Here is a 17390-nt window from a genome sequence, read left to right as displayed (position 1 = left end):
TTCAACCAAATTGCATAAAAAATTCCACCATAATGGTCATCGAAAAAGAGTTGATTGATGAGGATGCTACATCCTTGATGATAGTCCACGCCAAATCTTCTACTAAAGTTCATTGAAATTTTAGTGACTGTCAAGTATTTTGAAAAGTAAATAAATTTTGATAGGATCCAATGTGAAAGGAATAGATCATGTTAGAATCAATTCTAGCGGATGGGATTATATTGGCTTGAAAATGCTGAAGACTCAAAGAAATGTATATGAACTCAGAGATGACTAACATCAAGAAAGCCACTTTTTTGATTGAGAACATATTTTATCTTGTGATTCTCTAGGTGGGTTCGATTCAAATTATCACCATTGGCTACTCTGGAATAATTAAACCATGCCTACATCCATAACATAAAGTAGAAACAATTTTCCAACTTATGGTGAGGGATATAATGCTTGTGGTATCTTGGACTTTTCTCCATCAAAAAATATTGTTGCATGAGATTCTCCCTATCAGTGTATTCTTGGCATTTAAGAAGAATCTACAATGTCCACATGCTATAACATTCAATGAAAGGATACAAAGTACAATTTTTAGCTTAGTTTCAAGTTAACTTCTATTAAAAAACCAAATCTAAGCTTCCAGTTGGAAGATTCATACTCAGGATAAAACAAGGTAGATATGGAAAACATAAATTATATATAATTTGATTTTAAATGTAGATGATTGATTAGCCAAGTTCAACTTTGGATGGTAAGATATTAACTATTGATCATTGATAACAGGATTATCTAAATCTTGCCAAATAGTACATTCCTAGCACATGATAATGCATTTTTAGAATTTTTGGTCCACATCACTTACCTTTTATGATGAAATATCCACTGCATGAGTGGACATTTCACACTTGAAATGAAAAATAATTTGTAGTAGGAGAAAAGTTGAAATGATTTTGGGAGCATATATTCCTATCATGGCTTACTGTAGGCCTAATGTTTGGGTAACTACTTTCTCCTTTGTTGGGGTATTGAACCATGAGAAACTGCATCTTTTATCTTTTTTTTTTATAAAGAAGTAGAGAATCTAAATATATGGCAACATGAGAGATTAAAGAGAACAAATTTCCACAATCCATTATATTGTACTGGTATGTTTCTGGATTCGATTGTGTTAAGATTTTTACCATCAACGTTTCGAATCACACTACGTGATCCATCATCATACTATATTTTTTTGTGCTTCTTTTGCTCTTCATCCTGATGATGGATCACGTAGTGTGATTCAAAACGTTGATGGTAAAAATCTTAACACAATCGAATCCAGAAACATACCAGTACAACATGAGAGATGTTGGTTTAGCTAAATTAAGGTAAAATATGTACTTGATAGTTGGACTGAGAAAGCTTCCACCAAATTGCCCCTTGCCTGTCAAATTTTTAGTTGTCAGAAATAGTAATACCATTAAGTTTTGAAATATTTATCTAGTAAAACGGTTTGGATGTCCATGCCTTTGGATTAAACATAGCTATAATAGTTCCGTCAACCTAGCAGAGTTGAAAATACTTAGATATATTTGTTGTGTGCTTTTCATTTCTATACACTTGTATTTATATTAGACAAATTATACATTACACACTAAAACTTGATTCCTGGGCTAAAAGTGTTAAATTCTACTAAGTACTATGTCGTTGCATTCCTTAAGGAGGACCTTTGAATTGCAGGGTCCCAAAAAAGTGAGGGGACCAACTAGAAAGTAGTACCTAGCTGGAATGTGTAGTGTGACAGATTCTATCACAATAGCCACTTCCCAAGATACAGGAAATGCCTATTTCATCCAAAAATTGTAGGCAAAATCATTAGTTCACTAACAAAAACAACACATAACAGTTAAAAGATGAATGTGAAAACTTTTGGATCTAATTGTCTGATGATTTTATAGATCAATATATTCATAACTCGTCATCAGATTTAAATGAGAAATGTTTTATATGATGTTCATTTTATAGTGTGTTGGTTGAATGGTGGTGGTGTTGTGACAACCAAGACTCAAATTTCTTTGAGCTATTGTGAATACAAGCTTGTATCTTATCTTATCTAAGATGTGTGTGAGTTTGAACATCAACTTTAATATTAAAGACAATGCTCATATTTATAACCTCACAAATTCATAGCTCAAAATAAAGAACATTTCACATGATATTCACACCCTTCATATTAAAAACACATTTTCACCATCATATTGTAAAACATTAGCTAAGTAAAGAAACAAGAAATAAATATACCTAGGTATCATCGGTTACACCATCGCCCTTGGCACCTAATGTTTTTGATAAGGTAAACAGGTTTTAAGGGGTCCTGAAACCCATAAGTTTAACAACAAGAAAGGCTGAAAATAAGCGAAAAATCGCCCAGCCAAATCATAATCCTTACGGCTGAAAATAAGCCCAAAGGCCCAGCCCGAAACAGCTGCCCACTAAAAAGGCTAGAGAACCAACCAGAAAAACAGAGACCAGACAAAAAGCCAAAGCCAGGAGAAACAAAAACCAAAGGACAGAGACCAAACCTAGCAGACTACTTCTCCATCTCGAGCATGGTCTGGGCAGCTTCGGTGCACTCTTGTTGCTCTTCTACCTTATGATCCTGGGCGTTTGTCAAATCCTGCTCCATAGTGTTGTCCTTGGCTTTATCCACATCTAGCCTATCTTTGTCTCTGTTCTGTTTATCATCTTCCTCCATCTGGTTCCTGTCTTTGAGATTATCCAAGAGAGAGAGGATGTTGTCGTTGATCGAAGCGAGTACGGAGATCATTTGACTAGCCAGGTTGTGATTGTAGTTCTCAATATTTTTTACTCTCCTTTCCATCAGAGTCTCCCAGCTATTCCGGTCGCCTTAGCTTTCAGCACCTGTCTTGCTCTTGATTTTTTCCATTTGGGAAACCCTATCTCTGACATCCTCAAGCTCATGGAAAAGCCATTTAATTGATCTAAAGTTTTCGATCATGCTATTGCGGGCATTGTTCAACAGATTCATACCCGTTTCTCTTGCATTATCAGAAATAGCCACCATAGCCGGGTCAATTAGCTCATTGAGTCTAGGCTTCTCGAGGTCGTCCACCAGGAGTTGGGGGTTCATCGCCTCTCTGTAAATTCCCATAGTGGCCGTTCTCACATTGAAGTTCTTCCAAGCCTTCCTTCTGTTATTAACTTGCACTTCCCCCTCAATCTGTCCAGAGTTATCATTTTCCTCCAAAGGAGGCTGAGGATGTATAGGGGAGAGGGGAATGGGCAGAGAATCCTTTCCCTGACTGTTGGAGCGCTCCATGCTCTCTCCTTCCCTCTTCTGTCTTTTTCTCAGTTTCTCCTCATCCAGCTCCTCCTTCGAAACCTTGTTAGAATCATCAGTATCCATTTCCTCCTCCTCCTCAGCAGAGCCAATTTTAGCTGGGGTATGACCTCTAGGGCTCTTTCTGCTGGGTAATTTGATAGAGGGGTAATCCTTCTTATGGCTTTTAGTCTTCTTACCTGAATGCTCAAAAACCTCATCAGAGCTGATGCTCTCGACATCGTCGAAATCTGAGGAAAAACTGGAGCTGCTCTTGTCAACATCCGCCCCCTGGATAGGGTTTTTGCTAATGGTTTGAGCGTGGAAATGCTCATGAATCAGAAGCAGAAGACCCTCATGTAGTGTCGGGTTGATGGTAGCTTTCTTTTTAAAACTAGAAATGGCCTTGTTCATCGAGTTAAAAAGATAATACGGGAAGGAGATCTTACTACCATGCCGAAAATGATTCAGAATCACAAAATGGTGAGTCCTAACCCTATCAAACCTGGGGTCTAGGGTTATATATTCAATGACAGTGTAGAGAACATACCTCCAGAGCTTCTTTATAGTATCTGTTACAAAAAATGTCTCTTTCTTGCCCTGCTTGTTCAGCTCTTCAGTGTTTTTCACAAAATCCTTGATAGCATTAGAAGACATCTTCTTGTCTCTAAAAAATTTATGCCCCTCCATCGGAATCCCCGTGACTTCAGCAACCACATCCTCAGTAATTTGAAAGTAGACCCCGTTCACCTTAACCTTACCATTATTCCATGAATTCACCATGCTGTTAGTGATCTCAGGATCCGAGCCATGAAGTTTCTCGAAGAAATTAGTAACCCCACCCTTTTCCAGCTCTCTCCAAACTTTGGCCTTGTTCTTCCACTTCTGAACTTCCCCCACCGGCTCCTTTCTGCTCCTCTCACCCGTCATGTTTACCTGATCAACTTCCACAATTCTCATGAACTCTGATCTTTGCAAGTTATTTGCATTCGAAAAAATGGTGATGTTTCTTTTATGATACCCATGAATAAACCCCTTTCTGAAAATAATGGTATCGTCCTTTTGAACGTTTCGAAATGTCAGAGGAAACCCCTTTTTTTGGTGCAAATCACGATGCCAATAATGGCACTTACCATTTATTAAGCAATCTTTATTATCCATAATTGCATTGGATTTGAGCCGTCCTTCCCAAGATATTATCTTGGTCGATGAGCAACTTTGCCTCCGCTGAAAAATCTTTTTCGGCATGCCAGGATAGATTATTGGTGGCGTTAACCCCTTTATTAGCAAACCAATCAGCGACTGGGTTTGCCTCTCTGTAAACATGAGTGACGTGGACCTTATCGAACTTTGTGAGAGTGGCGCAAGTCTCAGCAATTATGTTCGCAATCGTCCACGAGGGAGGGGAAAGACCATTAATGGTATTAATAATGTTTTTGGAGTCCCCCTCAAGCCAGAGTTTAGTAATCCCGGCTTCAAAAGCCAACTTGACCACCTTACTCGCAGCTCTTGCTTCAACCAGATGAATAGTCTGGATTCCCAGCGGGGAAGCAAAGGCAGCTATTCCCTCCCCATAGCTATTTCTTATGATTCCACCGCAGCCTGAAGGGCCTGGGTTACCCTTGGAGGCCCCATCAAAGTTGGCTTTTGACCAACCATCTGGGGGGAGAAGCCAGCTAGCATCCTGCCTTTTGAGGTTCCTGTCTTTTTCTTTAGCTATCTTTCTGTCCCCTTCTTCTTCTTCTTCCTCCTTCAGCACTTGGAGATTTTCCTTTATATTCTTCGAGACCTTCCTGCCAAGGATTATAGCCGGCTCCTCTCTGTCTCTAAATATTCTATTATTCCTTTCCTTCCAGATTCCCCAGCAAAAATGGGGTAAAATCTAGTTCGAGTGATCCTGCCGACCAGCAATCTTACAAAGACCTTTCCACTGATGGAAAAAATCCATGAGATTATTCGGTTTGCACCAGAGGGTTTCATTATCATGTGTGATGACATTCCACACCTCCCTGGCATAGTCACATAAGATGAAAATGTGATTTCCGGTCTCAGCCTGATTCTTACACAAGGGACATCTACTGGGCATAACATGTCCTCGCTTCATGAGATTGTCATGAGTAAGGATTTTGTTCTGAAGAGCCAGCCAGTAAAAAATGTTGATCTTTGGAGTGAGACCCGGAATCCAAGCCTCCGCCCAAGGGGCCTTCTCTTTTAAGCTCCAAAGGGAATTATAGCCTGAGGCAACATAGTATCTTCCATTGGGATTATCCCTCCAGACCAGCTCATCCCCCAAATTGATAGGAATCATGGAATTGAGCATAAGCATTATAGGAGTCAAGTCCTCAGAGATGAGGGATAGGTCACTCCATTCTTGGCCATTCCAATAATCACAAACTTTGGACCCAATTTGATCAGTACAAGCTTGCATCCATCTCTCAAAAATAGGGTTATTGATAAGTGGATCTTGGGAAAGCCATCTATCCGACCAGAACTGGATGTCCTTCCCATTTCCCAATTTCCATGATATCCTGGCCTTAGCCAGTTCCCTGGCTTTCATGATCCCATTCCAAATGTTCGATCCTTTTGGGATATCTTCATTAAAAAGGGTGAAAAGAAGAGTGGGTCTTCTAAGGTACTTGTTTACCAGGGTGTCCCTCCATTCACCAGTGCTACTGAAGATCCGCCATATTTGTTTTGCTAGGAGAGCCTTATTGAGGTGAGTGATCTTTCTAATGCCCAGACCTCCGTACCTCATAGGGAGGTAAACCTTCTCCCAAGCAACAAGAGGATATCTTTTCTTCCCTTCATTACGATTCCAGAGGAAGTCTCTCTGGATTTTCTCCATTCTTTCAGCTATTTTCCTCGGAATTCCAAAGAGGCTTAGGGCATAGATTGGCAGATTTTGAAGAGAAGATTTGACTAAGAGGCATTTCCCCGCTTGACTAAGAGAGACCCCTTTCCAACCAGCCATCTTCTTGTTGAATCTGTCCAAAATATCATTCCAAAAAGACTCCGGGGGTGAGGATCCCAAGGGAAGACCAAGATAGGTAGAGGGGAAAGAGCCTACCCCACAACCCAGAATCCTGGCGATTTTACTTTGTCTAAACTCAGAGGTGTTGATGAAAAAGAGCGAGCTTTTGTTCCAATTAATCAGCTGACCCGTCCCACTGGAGTAAGTATCAAGAATCTTCTTCAGGGCTCTGGCCTCTTTGACAGAAGCTTCCCCCCCCAAGATAGTATCGTCAACAAATTGCTGATGAGTGAAGGGAACGCAATTAGAGGAGGGAAGGATCCCTTTGATACAAGCCTCACGCTTTCTACAGTCTATAAACCCTCCTAAGCATTCAGCTAAAATGATGAACAATATGGGCGAAAGGGGGTCTCCTTGTCTGAGGCCTCTGGAAGGTTTGAAAAAATTAGAAGGGACTCCATTAACCAGAATAGCCAAGGAGGAGGTGGAGACCAATTGAGAGATAATTTTGCAAACTTTACTGTCAAAGCCAAAAGTCGAGAGGACCTTCCCAAGGAGAGACCAGTCCACCCTATCATAAGCTTTAGAAAGATCCAGTTTGAGAAGCATACCTTCCCGTTTGGATGCCTCAAGAGAGTGGATGACTTCGTGCACCATCTGGACAGAATCCAAAATTTGTCTCCCAGGAACAAAACCCGATTGATGCTGCGAGATTATCATGGGCAATATCTTGAGCATTCTTAAAGTGAGAACTTTAGAGATGATCTTGTAGAGAGAGTTGCACAGACTAATAGGTTTGAAGTTGTCCAACGAGTCCGCCCCAGGGGATTTAGGAATGAGAACCACAAAAGTCGAGTTTAGCTCCTTGAGAATAGATTTGGCTCCAAAGAATTCCTGGACAGCCTGAACAACCTCTCCCATGATCACCGGCCAGAACCTTTGGAAGAAAAAAGTGGGAAAACTGTCCGGGCCTGGAGCCTTGTCAGCAGGCAGAGAAAAGAGAGCCTCTCTAACTTCTGAAGCCTTAGGAATAGCACAGAGCTGTTTATTATGGATAGGTTGAATGAGCTAAGGGATACAGTGTTACATTGAGCACATTAAATTTTTTTCCATCAGGACTCTTGGAGTTTGAATTAGCTAAACCAATCAATGATCTATTTTTGACAATCCTTGAAGCATAACACTTATCTCTTACAAGAATGACAAACAAGATAAAAGTTTTTATCATAGGAGACATTTTCTCTACATTGTGGACAACACAAATAATTTATCTCCTAGGGATGAAAAAGTTAGTGTAAATAATTAATTATGATTACACTTTACTTAAGTTTACTTAGGTTAATGCATTATTATATTAGTTTTCATGTAGACACCTAGGAGTATACATAGTCATATGAGTTGTCTTGTTGACAACACAGGAGTTTGCATATTCAACTAAGTTGTCATGTAGACAACATAGTTGTTTGTACTCCATTTGAGCACATGGTGTCTACAACATCTCTTTATGAGATACACCTATGTAAGCTTATCCTCTCATCATCACACAAACTCCTGTGCTCAATGGAGGATAATCCACTCTTGGTGGACATGTGCTTAGTTGTAATCCTTATCTCTTTGTTGACTCCTAGTCATTCTAGTTGACTTTATATACAAGGCACTTCTAGTGTGTATTCATCTCATATATCCAATTATCTGATATCCATCTTCATTTGATCACTATTCGTCTCTCTTGTGCTATCTCTTGAGCTTCTAGATCTTGGCATTTCATTCTTGCCTTAGGAAAATTCTTACATGGTATCAAAGCTATACCAAATTCTTATAGAAAATGGTGGCCTAGATCCCTTTATAGAGGATTGCAAGTGATGCTTCTCATGGGAAAATCGTGAGTAGTTGATAGACTATATAATATATTAGTTTCTCCTAAGAAAGTTTTTGTTGATCGTTGTGAACAAGGAAAGTGGCAAAGATAAATAATCTCTCCACAAGAACACTTTAATACCAAGTATATAATATCCACCAATCCAATCATCAGAAAATTAAACAAAATAAGAGAGTTTGATGAAAAAAATTACATGAACATTTTTCTTTGTCAATATAGTATGACTATATGAACATTTTTCTTCATGAATTTTTTGTATGGCATCCCATTAGTTGAATCTACAAGAAAATGATTTGAAATCTTAGTACTATATACACATTTTATGGTCTTCATTATAACAAGCATTTTATAATGAATATGATTAAGCCATAAAATGAAAACAATGGAAGGATGATAAGTGTTGAAGAACTTACACTATATCCACACGACATCCAACAGTGTAAATAATATTTGTGGCTCCAATAAAGTAAAGAACTAGTCTAGTTGGTGTAGAGTATTTTACATCATCAACCTATATAATTGGACAAAGTCGAGTATTCACAAATTTAAATGAGGCATAGTCAAAGAGCTTGTCTAGAAAATCATTCATGTAATAACACAATGTAGCTATTTAATTTTGGGCATAATTAAATCATAAATTTTGCAAATTTAAACCTTTAGTTTGAAATGTATATTTGTGAGAGAAACTACTACATCTTTTTTATGTTATGCATGGTCCTTTTCCTATAGATACAACTACTCTTTTTGCATAGAGATCTCCAATGATTCAAATGTCTTGCTAGTGCACTTTGAAGAGTGACTTTAGTCTAAAAAAATTAGAGGATAATGAAAGAGTTTGAAACAACCGGAAGCACTTTGATATGGGTCCATTATCCTCTAGTTGTTTAGATAGAAGGCGTTCTTCAAAGTGGGCTATAATTTTTACCTCCAATAAATGGGCCTTGGCCATCAGTACGTGCAAGTTTTTAATCTTGAGTATTATAATACATCATTCATTAAATCATCCAGAAAAATTAAACATATATGAACCCTGAGGTTTGCTCCAATCTAGATAAACCTCATGCAATGTATTATTATCTTAAACATTCCAATAGCCTTCAACATAGAAATTTCTAGGACTACTCAAAATTTAAAAGGATCAAGCTTGTATCATTTGTCAAGCAAAAATTCTATGGAACTGATGAAATGGCTTTGAGGTTTGTAGGTAGCCTAAAAATTTTCCAATAGTAGAATAGATAAGCATGTGCATATTGATTGAAAGAGTCAATTTCATGCTATCTTAGATGTGGCTTTTGTAATTTCATGTTGCAATTTCATATCTCATATGAATAAAATTGCATATGACATCAATTTCAGCTTGAAAAGCATTAACTAACAAGCCACATTGTAACATACCATTTTTACTATGTTGAGACTAAAGAACATATTCTAAAACTATAACCAAATATCATAACAGAATGACATAAGTAATCTAGAAACAAAACATGGAAACTGCATTAAATAACAACTACATCCATTTCATATGAAAATAATCTAAATTAACTTCCATAACTAAATTCTATGGTTGAAATTGATTTAACTATATTTACATCTGTACATTTCAAAGTAAAAATAATGGTACATGCAAGTAAAAGATTTAGAACTCATATATGAACTAAAATATTTGTCAACTTGTGCAAACTTCGACATCTAGTGAAGAGGAGAAGCATTGACATAGGCTTAACCTCCTAATTGTGTACCTTAATGTATCCCCACACAATGTCTTATGAGAAAGGTCATCCCTACCTCAGGTTAGGCTTGGGGCACCATAGTCATGTCATCTTGAGCATACCGATGTTAGAGTGTTGGCTAAGAAATAGACAAGGTTGAGGAATTGCTCCATCAACCTTCCCTCTGTTAGCTATCACTTATGACCCCTCTAGTGATCATTTGTGCCAAGCATGCCTCTAATCTACCTTTGCTAAGGATTTAGATGGGCATTAATCAAACTGATCACCACTTCTCAACTTGGCAACTGATTATAACTTGGACAACCATGACATTACTTAGTCTTAAGAAGTATATCTCTTGTTGTGTTCCTATAATAAAAGATATTGATTAGTAGTTTTTATTTATTGCAATATATCTTTCCTCTTCACCCATTTATACTTGGTTCTACCAGCCTTGGGTGCATCCTAGGAGATTTTTGGTATGAATCAAGTTTCAAAGAAATTAGAAAGAATACTTCATGCTATTATAGTTGGCCTCATATAGTGAATTTATTTTTTATGCATTAGCAATTATTGACTATTTCTTCCTCAAGGGATTATAAGAGTTCCATTCCTATGGGAACATACCCAATATGCATAGATGTGAACTTGGCATTTATAAAGAAATAGTATTTTTGATGCTTCTTAGATATAAAATCAAGCATATGAACATGATACTATGTCAAACATATAGAAAAGAGAAGAACTAATGCTTCTCATTTATGAAATCAAGTATGTAAACATGATACTGTGTCATTTATAAGTGAGATGAAATAAGAAGGTAGTTTTTGCAATATAAGAAGGCATAACATAAAATGAGAGTAACATGCAGAATGTTCATTACCTGACAATGGTTAACAAATGCAATCTCTAAAGTGATCCTACTATATACACTTATCACTTCTTCCTATTTGGCTCAACATTATAGAGTGATGTGGTACTACGCTCCAAGTCTTAGGTGGAAGGATGAGAAAACAAAATATTTGATTTGTAGAAAAATGACAGAACAAGAATGAGACAAGATCATGCGATTGAATGATCCTTCATCCATGAGGAAGGGAGATATAGTCTCCTACTTGGTTACATGAAGAAGCTTATTATCGTTTACAAGAATTCCAATATCAAATTTAAAAAGTAGGTATTGATAGGAAAGGTGGAAACACTCACTGTTTGGAGTCATATTAAAAGATAAAGAATATATTTTACCATGATTTATATTTTACAAAGTTCATTAAATTTTAGTTGTAATTAATTTTGAATTTTATTTCAGTTTACTTTTGCTAATAATCTAATGGGTTATGTAAATGCTTAATGTAAATTGGAAGAATTCTATGATTTTCATTGAAGATTTTGATAAGAATGAGATCTAGAAATGAATATTAATATTCTTACCACAAAGTGTTAAGATAGACCTGACAAATAGATGTCATATTCCTGTTGAGTTAATAGCCCAATGGATAAGGCATTGACCATCCATAAAAGTTGAACTATTTGGAATGTTTCTATAGTATAATTTTTTTAGTCCTTAATGATTTTACTTTTTTATTGTTGTAGTTCTGAAAAGTAAGCCTGTACTTGATCCATGGAGTTCTAGGGTTTGATAAAATAATTTATCATCTTTGTTATAGTCCTACAATTAGAGGAAAATAAGCCAATAATCTATTATTTTGGAATTCATGTTGAGATTTTGAATTTTAAAGAGATAAAGAGTGAATTCCTAGGTAATACCTGCTTGAATTTTGTGGAGTTCAAAGTGGAGAGGACATCAAAGCCTTGTTATTTAATGGTTCTCTTATTGTGTTCCTTAGAATGCCCACTATGGTCTGTAGCTAACTCCTAGGTATTCTGATCTTTTAAGAGGTTGTTAAAATTCTATCAAATTAGAAGCCAAAAAAATAGAAACTCTACTGGGGAATGCTTGTATTTGTCTATTTTAATAGACAAACCTTGAGAATCTAAAAAATTCCAATACAACAAGAAGTATGTGATGTGGGTTCTATCCAAATAGTGCCTTGTTTGTGTGATAGAGTTTTTATTTCCCAAAGTGCATTATGACTGAATTTTTTTGTATTGAGCACTTGTGTTAGATTTATGGTCAAATATTTTATTCTTGTGTTATTTTCCATCTTCTAGCCATATTTTTTTTCCCTTCAATGTGTGGCGACTTAGTCAAAGGTTTAGTAGCTAGTGTTATATATATTCAAGTATGTAAGAAATGGTAGATAGAAGGAAAAATACTATAGCATACATGAAGGAAAACCAAGAGGTCCCACTATACATAGAATTATGCTAGGGTGGTAGAAAGAACCAACCCAAGAAGAAAGGAGATCCTAACCACACATGGAAACCATGAGATAATGCCTCAACCCATTCCTAGTATCATCATGTGATAGATAGAGAATCCCCATCCTTGAATTTTGAGTTTGAGAACACGAGGCTTCTAGGTGAAATTTTTACAACCCCATTGCTAGAAGAAAGAATATACCAGGACAAAATTATCCCTTCTATAGAAGATACCACTTTCAGACCCAATATGTCAAAAGAAGTGAACCAACGGTGGGGGTATAAGAACACCTTGAATGCCAGACCAAATCTTGGGCAAGTTCCATATATTGAAAGGAATCTGATAGATCTAGATGATCCTATAGATTAAGAAAAAGAAGTAATAACCATGAATTCCCTCATAGAGAGGGAAAGCTTTCTTACAAGAATGGAAGCTCTGAAAGAGCATAATAGGAAGTTAGAAGAGAAATCTTCTACTCTACATTCAGACATATTTGGAGATGTGGTAAATATAAGGTCAAAAATCCAAGATCAAGAACACCTTATAATAGAGGACATTGTTGGAATTCTTCAGAATAATGGAGAGGGGGTGAATTATTTATCCAAGGTCTAGATGTCCAAATAAAACTTTTCATAGCTTAGTGAACCCATATCCATAAAACATATTCATGCATGCATCCATTAGATCATACAATCACTTCAACTTGTAGATTACTATCCTAGGTCAAAATAACTTTGAAAAAAATGTAAACATGAAACATAATAGATTCAATAACACCTTTGACAAAAGGATTTTATGTGGAAACCCAATTTGGGAAAAACCACCAGTAACATGCTATTGATTCTCTCTATTTTGAAGTGATGCCCTATGACAGACCAACCCTATTAAAGGTTACAATACATACTATTAAATGTGACCTAGTTAAAGGATTTCAATCACCCTATTAGTAGTGAGCCTTGTTAGAAGAATTTTAGATCATTCGCTTGGAATGTCACCTGGTTAAAGAATTTACAAATGACTATTAGGTCAAATTTAATCCAAAGGATTTACCCTTGACTAATATAATGATTATAAAGTAATAGTAAAGCTTGATTAGATAACAAATTAAAACTCACTTGTAGATTATAGATCTTTGTTCCAGTCCTCCATTCTGCTTGGCTTTTACACACTTCAGCTCTGATAGCTTTTTCACCCTTCAAGAATTCATACTCTTAAGCCTTCTTGCTTTTCTTGCCAATATTAGTCTCTTTTGTTCAGTCATTGAATGAATCAATACCTTAGATCACTTGTCTAACTTAGGTTCTCAAACATGACCAACCTTACTTCTGACCAACCATCTCTATAAATAGAAAATTAAGATTTTTTTCCGTTCAACCTCTATCGTCCATTTTAGAGTTAGGTAGGATTAGGTGGGATTCAATGAATCTACCCATCTTCTCATTTGAGTCCCTTCTAGAAACTTCTTCTTCAATCCTCTTTGAATTCACCTCAAAATAGTTTACCATGAATTGTGTACCACCAAATTATCATAGTTATCTTTTGCATGCTTCACAAAATTCATGAACACAAAATAGTCAGCTTAGATTTGTCAAATCCATGATTTAACATGAATACTGGCACTTAGCATCAATATGATGTCACTCAGCTTCCAAACTATTCTTCCACTCATCTTCAACTAGATCACTCAAAAAACACTAAAGTTTATTAGTATTTGACATCAACTAAACTTTACTCAACTTATACTGTATCACTCGGCATACACTGAACTTTTACTTTGCTCGGCTCCAACTGATTTTCTACTCGAATCCAACTAACTTTTCTCGACACCTACTATCCACTTAGTCAAGCTTGATAGACTCAATTCTTCTTACTTGTTCTTCTAGAGTTAGTTAGTGTATCCAACCTTTACAGCCTTAGTAGATAATCAATACACTATAACATCACTATCTTAATTGATCTTTGTACTCCTTTTTCTTACCATAACTCAACCTTTCCTCTAGGTTCTTTTGTTATCTCATTTGATCAAAACCTCCTCATCAATCAAACAAATGATAGTACCTCAAATCAACCAGGTAGTTGTTTTACCAATAAGTAATAGATTTGACATCAGTGACAAAATAGTGATTAAAACTCATTCTAATACTTGTATCAATATATTTTCAACAATCTCCCTCTTTAACATTGATGAAAAACCATACCAACAACAATATAAAAAAGAAAATAATTCCTTGTATTGAAATCTCTCCCTCTATCAATAGCTTTCATCTTCTATATAGGCTACAAAATTCCATTATGATCATCAGACAATCAACTCATCCTTATGACTCCCTCTTTCGAATATTCAGGTATCTATTTCTATCTATTCTATTCTTATATATCCCTCAGTACTCTCTCCTTTTACTAGGTAGATGCATGTCTTTTAGTCATTTCTCCCTCTATAGTAATCATTAGGTACACTATCTCCCTCTGAGTAGATATTCCATGTTTCTCCCTTGTTCTCACTATGTTTGGTATTGGTATTCTATATTTCTCCTATAGTTCTCCCTTTCTCCCTTTCTTCCTCTTTGACAACAATGCCAAAGACTTGTCATCTTAATATGCAGATGTTAACACTTTCAGTTTCTCCCTCTGTCACTTAGCTCATGACTGATCAACTATTCCAGCTCTTTGATTACTTTAGGCATCTCCTAAAATAAGATCCACTACATCAATGTGTAACATATGCCAACCATCTCCATTGATGCAAGGCACTACTCAAGCTTCTTAAATACCCTTGGATAGGGATATCACCCCTAGTTTATCTCTTAGATACTCATGAGCATCCTTAGGTAATGCTTTTGTAAAGATATCAGCTATCTGCTCTTTTGTATTCACATATTCTATTTTCACCTCTTTGTCTTGAATTAACTCTCTCAAATAATGATACTTGATTGCAATATTCTTAGTCTTTCTATGCGTCACAGGGTTCTTTGATATATTTATAGCACTTGTATTATCACAATAAAGTATCACATGTTTAGTGATTTCCTCCATGACTTTTAGTAGCTGTTTGATCCACACAATGTTTGTAGAATTTATTGCAGCAACAACATATTCAGCTTCAACGGTAGATTAAGATATGCAATTTTTTTTCTTGCTAGTCTATTTAACCAATCTTTTTGCTAAGAAAAATGCTCCTCCACTAGTGCTCTTACTTTCATTAATATTTCCAGCCCAATCAACATCAATGTAGGCTCTCAACTCAAACTATTCATTTTTCTTGTAGTATAAATCATAGTCTTCTATTCCTTTAAGATATCTCATTATTCTCTTAACAACCATCAAATGATTCTCCCTAGGATTAGTAGAGAATCTTGCAACTATCTCAATAGATAATGTAATATCAAGTCTGATATGCACTACATATTGCAATTTGCCAATCATAGACCTGTACGATGTTTGATTCACCTCAGCTGAATCATCATTCTTTAACAACTTTTGTCTTATCACCATAGGTGTGCTTACTAGCTTAGAATCTTCCAATCCAAAAGTTTTTAGTATCTCCTTTACATACTTAGACTGAGTGATATATATATCATATTTCATCTGATGTGCTTGCAAACCCATAAAGAACTTGATCTCTCCAAACATAGACATCTCAAATTCTTTCTTCATTTCATTTGCAAAGGCTTTACATAAAATATCTTGACCTCCAAATATGATATCATCAACAAAAATTTCAAATAGTAGAATACCTTTGCCTTTTTCTATCTTCAAGTACAAATTACTATTATCATCAGTCCTTTCAAATCCAATCTTCACAAGATAATTTTTGAAGCCTTTCATACCATGCTCTTGGAGCTTGCTTTAAACCATATAATGCTTTGTGTAGTCTACATACCATGTTCTTTTTGTTAGAATCAAAAAATCCTTCCAGCTATTCTATATATACCTCTTCTTCTAATATACCATTCAGAAATGCATATTTAACATCCATTTGATAAACTTTGAAACCTTAGTATGCAGAGTAAGCAAGTAGAGTTATTACTCTTTCCAATCTTGCAACAAGGGTGAATGTTTCTCCATAGTCTACTCCTTCTTGTGCATACCCTTTGCAAACTAATCTTGCCTTATTCCTTGTGACTTCACTATTTGCATCTAACTTGTGTCTATACACACACTTGTTGCCATTCACATTTTTATCTTTTGGTCTAGGAACTATAGTCCATGTCTTGTTCTTATCAATCTTTTCAATCTCTTCTTTCATGGATTTACTCCATTCCCCATCTTCTAAGGCATTTTTCACTATTTTAGATTCATGCATTCTAAGAAAACATGTATCACTTCTCAGCTTGTTTCTTATCATTGGTCTTACATCTTTATCTCCAATAATTTGTTTAATAGGGTGATGTCTTTTGACATACTTTGACAATCTTGGTTCTACTATATTTTCCTCATTAGGTCTGTCAACTTATGAATCACTATGTACATCTTTATCAGGTAACTTAACATACAACTTCAATCTACAACACGACACCTGACTATAGCTTGGTTTTTGGATGCAGCTCGACATTCATTATATGTGACTTGGCAGTCACCAAAACTTTTTGTTGATTTGCAACTTGATTCACAACATCTTCATCAGTGAACATACCTTTATAAAAGTATACAAAAGATTTCTATTCCTATGGTTCCTTCATAGATCATCCTCATGCACCTCTTTATATTCATCAAATTTTACATTTTCACTTTCCACAACTTTTTAGTGTTAGTATTTAAACATTTATGAGCTTTACTTCTTGTTGAATAGACAAGAAATACACCTTCACTTTTTGCATCCAATTTACCATTCCTAAAATACTGGAGAATATAACACTTGCTTCCAAATACCTCAAAATATTTTACATTGGGTAAGTACCTATACCATGGTTTAAAAGGTTTTGAATGAGTACCTTTCTTTACTTGTACATGGTTCAAGGTATAGACAGTTGTACTTACAACCTCTCTCTAGTAGTTCAAAGAAACATTCTTCTCCATCATGAGTGTCCTAGCACATTCCATTAAAGATCTGTTCCTCCTTTCAACAATTCTATTTTCTGAAGGGTTCTTAGGGGCAGATGTCTATCTTTTGATTCCTTTGTCATTAAAAAATATCTCAAACTCATTTGATATAAATTCTTCTCCTTTGTAAAATCTCAGACATTTCAGGCTTTTACATG

This window comes from Cupressus sempervirens, chromosome 5 (genome assembly GCF_028749045.1).
Source record: "Cupressus sempervirens isolate cs-2001-9-10 chromosome 5, ASM2874904v1, whole genome shotgun sequence".
Lineage (NCBI taxonomy): Eukaryota > Viridiplantae > Streptophyta > Pinopsida > Cupressales > Cupressaceae > Cupressus > Cupressus sempervirens.
Note: the sequence above shows the minus strand (reverse complement) of the source record.